This window comes from Pogona vitticeps, chromosome 4, assembly GCF_051106095.1.
Source record: "Pogona vitticeps strain Pit_001003342236 chromosome 4, PviZW2.1, whole genome shotgun sequence".
NCBI classification, from domain to species: Eukaryota; Metazoa; Chordata; class Lepidosauria; order Squamata; family Agamidae; genus Pogona; species Pogona vitticeps.
The window spans coordinates 103321460-103332056 of NC_135786.1; the positions used below are offsets into that span (position 1 = coordinate 103321460).

General features: G+C 42.1%; 1 pseudogene; it reads left to right on the forward strand.

The window, feature by feature from the left end:
* The first annotated feature begins 237 nt into the window (after positions 1-237).
* On the forward strand, positions 238-835 carry LOC110074477 (arylacetamide deacetylase-like 4; annotated as a pseudogene).
* Positions 836-10597: the final 9762 nt, after the last annotated feature.

Sequence of the window (10597 nt, forward strand, 5' to 3'; positions counted from 1 at the left end):
CTCACACTGACTTGGTGCATGCATGTTCACACACACACACACACACACACACACACACACACACACACACAGAGAGAGAGAGAGAGAGAGAGAGAGAGAGAGTTGCAGGGACTTATATTTGCTGGTTAGGCATGGATTGACATTTAGTCCAGTTCTGTCCGACTCTAGGGGGCGGTGCTCATCCCCGTTTCCAAGCCATAGAGCCAGCGTTTGTCCAAAGACAGTTTTCATGGTCACATGGCCAGCGCGACTAGACACAGAGTGCCATTACCTTCCCACCCCTTCCTCCAGATTCTAAATCTGTCATTGCCATCGAATCAACAAAACTGCTTTGGTCCCGGCTTGACCATGAAGAGGATGTTGAAACTTGTCTTTATGTATCTGAATTCAGAACCTAGCAACTTAGATGATTTGTCAAGTAATATCCATGTTCCTGAGAATAGGGCAACGGCATGTAAGCAATGGTTTAGCGCTGAGTGCATCCCAGCAATATTTAAAGCCAGAGGTTATGAACCCCCACTGCCTCTTCCATTTTCAAAGAAACTGTATGAAAAACAGACTGGGTGACGAGACATTGCAGTCGCCAATTGAAGATGAGGATGCTATTGTTCAGCAGCTCCCCAAGACATACATCTTGACCTGTGAATATGATATTTTCAGAGATGATGGTCTGTTGTATAAGAAACGACTAGAGGACAATGGTGTGCCTGTGAACTGGAACCGTATACAGGATGGATTCCATGGATGTATAATATTTATTGACAGCTGGTTAACTGAATTTTCATGTTCAAAACTAGCATGTGAAGATATAGTTAACTTTATAAAAGGATGGTAGAAAAGGTCTCATGGTCTGAAGGTTTTGAATTCATGTTTAAGTAAGTATCTTTAAATATATTTATGCAATCTTTGGTATATGAGACAACATTGTTCAGAGGAACTCTCATTTCCAATGATTTTGTCACTCTTTTTCAAAGGGTTTATCATGCAGGTTGGATCTGAACAATGGTAAGGATGTTTTTGCATATGTCCCAAGATGTGGTTCGTGGAACTTCCCTTTGTATGTCCCTTTTACACCCACACAAGAAATAGACAATGTTCCTCCAGTACAGCATCCAATAACAGCAGTGATGGTTGTAGGTGGAAATTGTTTTTGTTGCTGACATAGTGTCCATTCTGAAAAGAAGCAGACTGGAAACAGCTTATGAAAACAATTATTTTTCAAAATTGAAACAAAGCAAAACAGACTTATACGCAATTAAAATGTCTGGAACTGGAACTAGAAAACAGAAGCATCTAACTAATGCAAACCTGACAGTCCATCTCAATTCTATATATATTTACTTCGACGTTACATCCCAGTATGTTTGCTGGGTCTTGCTTTCTGATAAGGATGTCCCAGATTGCAGCTTGAAAGCATCCTTGTGTTGTTGAGTTTTTGAAGTGCATCTGAAGGCAGGAGGAGTTGGAGCCCAATAAATCTCACTGGAGGAAAGTATTCAAGAGAATCAGTGCCATCACTGAGAAGGACTTGTGCCTTTTGCCTACTCCATTTGACTTAGTGATGATGATAGAAGTGAGAACAGGATCTCTGAGGCCAGTCATAAGAGGTCAGCATCAGATGCAGCAGTTTAAGTCTTAAAATCTGGTTTCCCATAGTTTGCAGATTAGCTTGATTTATTTAGTGCCATGTCATCAGGAGTGAAACTCCACCATAGTTTATATTTTGACTGCTCAGACAATAGGAGAGTACAGTGCCGCCTTGACTTATGAACTTAATCCGTTCCAGAAGAATGGTCGTAAGCCGAAGCACCATTTCCCATTGAAATGCACTGAAACCCCATTAATCCATTCTGGCTGAAAAAATAAAATAAAATAAAATAAAATAAAATAAAAAACAAACAAACAAACAAACAAACAAACAAACAAACAAACAAACAAACAAACAAACAAACAAACAAACCCACCACACAGCAAGCCCCATCAGAACACGATGGGGCTGAAAAATAATAAATAAAAACACACACCCCACACACAGCCAGCCCCATCGGAATGCGATGGGGCTGGAAAAAAATTTAAAAACACCCCCACCCACACAGCCAGCCCCTTCGGAACACAATGGAGCTGGGAGGAAAAAACACACCAAACACACCAAAAAACATCACAGCACAGAAACATAACCCCCCAACCCAAACCCACCCTGCAAAACAAAGTATACTTACTCAGGAGCAGAAAGCAGCACCAGGCTGTCCAAAGCCTCCCCCGAAGCACCCACTCTAACCATTGGGGCAAAGGAGCTACAAAGAAGCTCTTAGCTGACCAAAGTTTAGTTTTGTAATTTGAATTCCCTGCCTTTTTTCCCTGCCTGTTTTGTTTGCAACTTGAAGCTCCGGCTACAAGTCGAAGCAAAATTTTGCAGCCATAGCTGGTCACACCTCAAAATGTCGGGACAGTCATTGAGTCGAGGCACCACTCTATTTCCATAGCTGAAACATGAACACATTTTCTTCTTTTAATGATGTGCTAACTGTAGCATCTGATTTGACCCTTAGGCAACTTCATACAGAAAAGCAAAAAGTGGCAAAGTCCCCTCTATGTGCAGAAACAGTTTGGACATATGCCCAAGGCTGTTTGGATGCTGATAATCAGTCTGTACTTCTTTTGGAAGGGTATTTTAATGGCTGGCAAGGATAGCCCCAGATTTATGCTCATTTGAATATAGAAATGAAAATGGTACATATGAATGCCTCATTTTTACTGCAGATTGGAGCAGCAGATAGCCTCTAGTGGGGGGGCTACTCAACCAACACCATGGGAGACAGCACAGTTGAATGAGCGAGCATAATCTTGGTGTGACAGTTGGAAGAATAAGAGGGACAGAAGCAGGGCAACAGACTGAAGCAGGGCATATCTAGTGCTGTGAGCTCTGCGTGCCATTCTCTTATTTAATGGGGGCTCTGGGGAACCCAGCAATAGTAGGGTCTTTAGAAAAATAATCTTTTCTACACATCCAAGTTCCAGGACTTGGGCAATGAGGACTGACAATGTCCCCTTCCTGAGAGAACACTCTCTCACTGGGCACACAAGGTAGTGGGCAAGCCATCTGTCCCACTGCCTCTTTGGCCAGACTTCTTCAAACAGACTCCTTGGCCCAGTAAGACAAGGGGTTGGTCTCTTTGGACTTGCAGGGTCCCTGCATGCACACATATCTCTCCGCCTCTGCCATTTCCTTCCTCTGGGGCGGTGTCTCTGGAGGATGGGCCCCTGCCATGCTTGTCAATACAGCATCCCAGAAAGCCTACCCTGTTGTTGTAGAGGTGAGAAACTTGGACTCTTGAATACCACAGCTGTTTGGGGCGCTATGAACTTTGCTAGTTTCTTCCTGCTCTGTGTCACCCTTTGGTGCTAGCCAAACCTTTCCCGACTACCTGTAGCTGCATGTGATGAAAACTCTTCCTTCTTCTAAGGAGCCAAACCTGTAGTGAAGCCGATACTTTAGTTTCCTGGCCGGGGCCACAACTTCAGGCCAGAAAAAGTATCGTTCCACTGCCTTCAATGGAATCCTTGTCCGTCTAAACTGTCCCCTCATTATTATGTCCATCATGCCAACTAAGCCCTGGAATGTTGGGATCACTCGACTAAGGATGGCTGTCTCCTCACTAGGCACATATATTGTACTTTTAAAGCATCAGAGGACATAGACCACTTGACTCGTAATGTTCCACTCTTCTCTGCCCAGAGGAGCAGCCACAACAATAGATATCTCCAGTGTCAAATTGTGGAGTGCCTTTTGCTGATTCAGAAAATTTTCAAGCTGGAAGCAAATGGAGTTCAAGTTGCCACATCCTGCATTAAGTGGGGCAGCCAGAATCTCCATTTGTCTTGCTGTGGCTGCAACAGTTCACTGCCCTGGACACTGTGATGAATATGCCCTGCCACTTTTATGGCCCACTGAATTATATTAGGTATGCACATGTTTTTGATACCCTACAAACCACTTCAAATGCTGTCCTCTGAAGATGCTGGCCACAGAGACTGGCGAAACGTTAGGAAGAACAACCTTCAGAACAAGGCCAAAGAGCCCGAAAAACCCACAACCACTTCAAATGACTGGGATGAGAGGGTAGGCCATGCACCATACCCCTTTCATTTTCACAACCTGCAGTCCCCCCAGCATGTTTGCCCATTTGTCTGTGATAAACAGACCTTGTCTTTCTGTAGCTAGACTCCACTGCTTCAGCATGTCTCTTAGAGCCTCTTGAATATTGTGGGCTGTGTGGCTGCCCTCCATCACAGCCACATTCAACAGGGCCCACTCATACCCTGCCACTGTGTGCTGCCCTATACCTGATGCATCTACCTCCCACCAGTGTCCTGTCAGGGAGAAAGAGTCATGTTTTGCATCCTGGCTGCTCCAGATATCACTTGTAAAATGTACTACTTGCACCCTGGCCAACTGCTGTAATACCAGTTGCTTGACATCCCAATATAAATTTGGCAGCATTCTGTGGCTAAGGGTAATTCAGGATTGCAATTGGTAATGGGGTGCCAGTTCTGCAACAGACCTAGGAAACCCATGTTCTTCAACAGAGAGAATGGCCGGTCATCCAGGGCTTTCACCTCCTCCAGGCACTGAGTAATCCTGGTATTTCTACATTTGCAGAAAGCCTTTTCTGCACCCCTCCAAATTCCTGTAGGGTTGCCTGGAACTAATTATTGACATGTGGATCGGGCATTTTTTCTTACCTCCCATCTCTTGTTATTTGCCCATCTATCTCTTGGACTGTTGGCTCAACCTCTTCCCCCAGATGGCTCTAATTCTTCAAAATAAGAAAGCCATTTGCCCCCACAGTACCTACTTCATTTGCCAACAGCAGGTACTGTACTAAATCTTGAGGAGGCAGAGCATGCTACTTTTGGAGAAGTGGCCCAAGTTCTGCCCATGCTTGAACACCTTCTTGCAGTGCATGCACTCGGTCATGTGAGCATCTGTTGCACACTGTTGAAAGTGCTTCCAGATTACTGACTTCCTGGGAAGCTCAACGTTTCGACTACATGTTCATAACATGGATTGAGAATGTCATCACTTTTACTTCTGGTAACTGGTGAGGCAGGTGCCATTGAAAGAGCAAGAGCGATTTCATTCTTGCTCCTCCAGGAGTGAGTCCACTCAATCTTCTCCTCTCCCCACCCATCAGATATGTATATACGTACTTAAAGGAGGGTTCCCACCAACCACAACACTGTACAGGAGAGATTTGCTGGGAATGAAGGCTGGGGGTCTTTCCTTGGAGATGATGGGGCTGCATAATATGGCTGTGGACAACAATGTCTGGTGTTTTTCCTAAATCCTCTTCCCAACCTCAAAAGCAGCAGCGTAACTTCTGCTGCCCAAGGAGACAGTGTCAATCTGAGTGCTGATGGCATCCTTATCCTTCTCTGTCACATCAGCTTTTTGGAGAAAGTGTCTTCTTCATCATCCTTTTTGGCCTCTTGCCCTGACTAAATTGCACAAATATGTCACTTAAACGTGTCTGAGATTCACTCATATATGTTGGAATCATAGTAACTTGCATATTATGCCTTTTTAAGTATGGATGGTTAGATGGGAGGGACTTTGGGTGAATGTCAATCACATAGCAGCAGCCAATTATTCCCTCTCTACCTGAGATTCCTTTTCCTTTTCCTTTTCCCAGTCAGGATTCAGTGTCAGTGAGCAATGTTAGCCTTCTGTTAGTTCTGTTAGAATTTGACAGTTATGGAGTCAGAATCTGAGTTAATTGCTTACATAACCGGCTAGATAGTCAAAATAATGAAGTTAATTTGTTATGATCTTAAACTATACAACTAGTAAAAAAAGTTTTATTTATAGTGTGACATATATGAAAGTTTCTGAGTAAAAAGAGAGATATTTTATTATTATTTCTCAACACCAGAGTCCCTGACTGAATCTATTGAGCCTAGAGATGTAAAATCCCCCCCCAAAAAAAGTCTGCAACCCTAGAACGTGAGCAATCAAAATTCCTGAGGGCAATGTCAGGAGTCCCCAGAGATGTCGCCAACGTAAAACTAAGATTGGAAACTGGTCAAATTAAAATCGAAGCCAGGATATGGATTGCAATTCTCGTGTACTGGCTCAGGCTGTCTTATCTCCCTATTGGTCTTGCACCATTGATCCTGCAAGACACCTTAAAGTCAAAATGGGTTCAGTTAATTGAGGAAAAAAATAGCCTCTTTGGGTCTCTCTAGGTTGACTCTGTTAACCATGGGAACGGAACAGGCAAAGAAAATAATCAAGCATCGTATTGAGGACGTTGAGAGACAAAATGATTTAAGCAGTGCCCCAGAATTCTACCTTAGGGAGGACAATCTATACAAGGTCACAGCAGCACCTTATTTTGCCCAGTTGGAGCAGCCCAGGCATAGAAGGGTGTTTACGCTGGCCCAGCTTAACGCACTACCTTCAGCAGTGCAGGAGGGACGGTATAAAAAGATCCCCTGGGCAGAGTGCCTTTGCCCATGTGGAATGGAGCAGACAGAAACAATTGAACACGTCCTGTTGCGGTGCACATTTTACAAGGATATACGTGAAGAACTTGTCTCCCCTCTGATTGGCCAATTTCCTGGTTGCACAGAGCAACAATGTATGCAGGTGCTGCTGTCTGACTCCAATCCCATTTTTACACATAGGGTTGCCAAATTTCTTACTGCTGCAATGGGCATTAGAAAAAGGACCCTAAAAGCTGATGAACCTCTGTAGTTAGAGCATGGTTTGCTAGAAATTCTGTAATTGCTTTAGGGGAGATGTTTTGATGCTGTTGTTGTTCACCTCAGAACCAAGTATTTGCATTTAATCCCATTATTTTTGTATACCTCTGTATATTTATATATTTTGATGCTTTATTTGTGGCTGGTCTTTGACCCTAATAAAGTTTTATCTGTCTATCTATCTATCAAAAAAAGTCATTTTTCCCCATAAAGAAATTGAAATTATTGGAAATTTTACATCTCTAATTGAGACGATTGCCAGTTGAAGTAAATCTAACTAAAATTAAGTATACAATAAAGGGTGGTATATTTGTTGGAGACTTGTAATTATAATAATATGTTCTGTAGGTTTTTTCTGGATCCCCCCCTGCTGTGTAGCTGGAAGTTTTAAGGCAGAAGCTTCCATACTCTTCCAATAATATCTATCCTACCTTTTCTATCACCTCCTTGGCAAAGACACACACATGCTGTACTGCTGCCTGCTGCTCTTTATAATTATTTGAGGGGCTCCTAATAGCAGCTGGAGGCTGTCTTTTCCCTCTCCCTCTCCCACTGCTCTCAAAAGAAGCTGCTGCGGTGGACAGAGGCAGCATTCCTGCAGCCTTCCCCAAGGGCCTACTTCTTTTACCACACCCATGTTTCACACTACCTGTAGACTCTACCCAAATAAGACCAGGATCTGATTCTGCTACAACAGAACACAAACTCTTCTAATGAAAATCACACATCCACAGAAACAAAAAAAGCCCTATTAATTTAATACATCTGACTAAATAGAACAAAATCTTCCCTTGCTTGATATGTCCCGAAGAGTCCTCAACCTAATAAAATATTTCCCTGCTGACTTAGAGTATATTAATCTATGAATCTACTCATCATAAATCTTGTTAACTAAACAATATATATAATGGCAGGAACTCTCTTCTTAAAGGTAAAGGTTCCCCTTGACAATTTTTGTCCAGTCGTGTTCGACTCTAGGGGGCGGTGCTCATCCCCATTTCCAAGCCATAGAGCCAGCGTTTTGTCTGAAGACAATCTTCCGTGGTCACATGGCCAGTGCGACTTAGACATGGAACGCTGTTACCTTCCCACCGAGGTGGTCCCTATTTATCTACTTGCATTTGCATGCTTTCGAACCGCTAGGTTGGCGGGAGTTGGGACAAGCAACGGGTGCTCACTCCGTTGCGTGGATTCGATCTTACGACTGCTGATCTTCTGACCCTGCAGCACAGGCTTCTGTCGCTTAGCCCACAGAGAATGTCAAAATAAGTTTAGGGTTCAAAAAAGGACACAGAGAAAACTGATGTAGTGCAGGCTTGTACCAGAGCATATTCTAACAGCAAATGCTCAAAGGATTTATAAGTGGCTATGACCACCTTTCAATTGGAAAGAACCAACGAGGGGGGGGGATACCTTCTCATATCTATGCCTGCTTCTAGATTTCACTGGTGCAAACAGACATCATTTACAGGTTTTGCTCTCACCCCAGCCCCCCTCCCTGGGGAAACCCAGGACAATCCCAATCAGGAGACACTGAGTTCTCTGCCCCCACTACCCTTGGTGCCAAAGTATCTTTAAGTTTCATTTCTTAAGAAATCCTTCCAGGATGCCTGAGAAACAGGTTTCACTATCACTTCTAGCAAACCTAGCCTTTTGCTTTCTAATCCATAGGACTAAATGTGACTCTAAATATTAGGAATTATTAAAATTATTAAAATTACAGATATTCAGAACTAACAAATTCAGATTCACATATAATCTGAACTCTCTGAATATAGCATTATTTAGTGAATTCTGAATATTTCCAAATCTGCATGCACATCCCTAACCCCAGCAAGTTCCTCATCTCATGTGTGAGATGGACTCTTTGGGATTTTAAGTTCTTCACACTAGTACAATCCTGATGAAATGGTATTTAATCTACAAAAGCTCAGTTTATTGTGTGATGGTATTTTTAGTGGGCTATAAAGGTATTGCCTGTTTTTATCCCAGGTTTTCTGCAATATGAACAAAATGATTCCATAACTCTGCACTAAACGAGTGTCCATTCCCTTTGAAATGAAAAGTGCACATATACAGGTAAGCACAGGGCTAATTTTATTTAAAGATGAAAAAATGATTTGAAAATATATTAATTTTTAAATATCCATGCAATAAAACAGCAGTTACTGTAGTTTTGCACAAGTTCCACAAATACTGTAGGTTATACAATTTTCAGGAAAAAATATTCTCATCTGCACAAGAACCCTCCATGGTAATAGCACCAGAAATATGCCTCCTCCTTCCAGGCGTGAAGAAATAAAATGTGATTCCTTGTACTTCTGTGTAAAAAGAAGACAAGCAAAGATTTACATTCCTAGCCTAGGAACAAGATTTCTGTTGTCTGCTCTGGAAGGTTTGTGGCCTAGCCAGGATAATATTCACTGTCATAAAGAAAAGTATTGAGACGTTTGTTGAGGAGCTAAGACCAAGAATCTCTAAGTATGAGGTTGGACTTAGTTTGCTGGCCTAGCGTGGAGTGTGTGGGTTCAAGCTTCAGAATTTCTTCAGGTAAATAAAAGGAGAATGCAATGTTGAGCCCTGGAAGCTTCTGGGTTGGCTTAAGGCTTCTAGAATTCCCTGTGGTCACCAGACCTGACAATGATTATTTCACATATTCTAGAATCCCTTGGTGTTGGAAATAAATTCCTATACAGTGCTTCTTACTCAAAGTGACTTTCTTATGCAAAAATCACAATGCATGATTAGTTGTCAAAAGGACAGCATTTGGTAAATCACTAGTCAATAACCTGTAGCGTAACTCCACCTGAACAACAAGCATGGTGTCATTGGCAGCTGCATATTGCCACTAATTAAAGAGATTCTTTTTTAATTTTAGAATGTGTACAACTTTGTATTGTTGTATTCAAGTCACACACACTTTGAAATTGAAAAAAGGATTCTGCAATCCATGGCAATCTATTGCTGCCAGAGATGTCACTGCTGTTGTACAGCTGGAGTTCCACATGGACCAGTCTCAATGAAGAAATGCATTTTGTGCCGGTTTTCTCTCCCTTTTTGCCCAGTCCTTTTTGAGAGCATGCTGAAAAGGCCAGAGAACATTGTAACCACAGTTCCCTCTCTTGCCTGTCTCCATAGTTCAATTACTACTGCTTTAACAAGGCCAGTTAGCATGCCTTAAAGCTAGAGTTCTTTGAATGACAGGTAACCATGGAGAGTCACCATCAAGCAAATGACTGAAATTCTCTGTTTTCTTTTTAATCGCAGGATCAGGAAATAGCGCAAATATTGCTCCATCATGGCAACCCTGGTATAATGGCAAACATGCTCGCATTTACAGACATCTGCTATTATACCAAGGTTGCTATGCTGGAGCAGTATTTGCATTATATGAAAAAAAGTGTAAATCATTATTGAATTGAGAAAAGATAAAAACAGGATGATGTATGATAAAGAAGATTATTGTCAATATAGAGCACACATTCTATTTCTCTTTCCACCCTCTTCCCTTTGGACAATTTTATACAAAAAGCTGAATAAATAGCTCTTTCTTGGTGGTGAGGGGAGAGATAGGCACATAGACAAAATATAGGGTTTTATTCTTCTCATAGGATGGGCCTTACCTATTTTATTCCACTTTCTAACAGAACTTTTTGTTAATACCAGGAAGGATGGGGTCAAAACAGGAATTACTGTACCTAGAAAATCAATATGTTCACTAAGCATTTTCCCCTTTCAGCTTGAATGAAGAATCAGCTGGCATTCTTCTTATGCTGCTGTGTGACAAAAAGAGCAGAAAGAAAAACACACCAGGTTATTGTCAGCAAGTAAA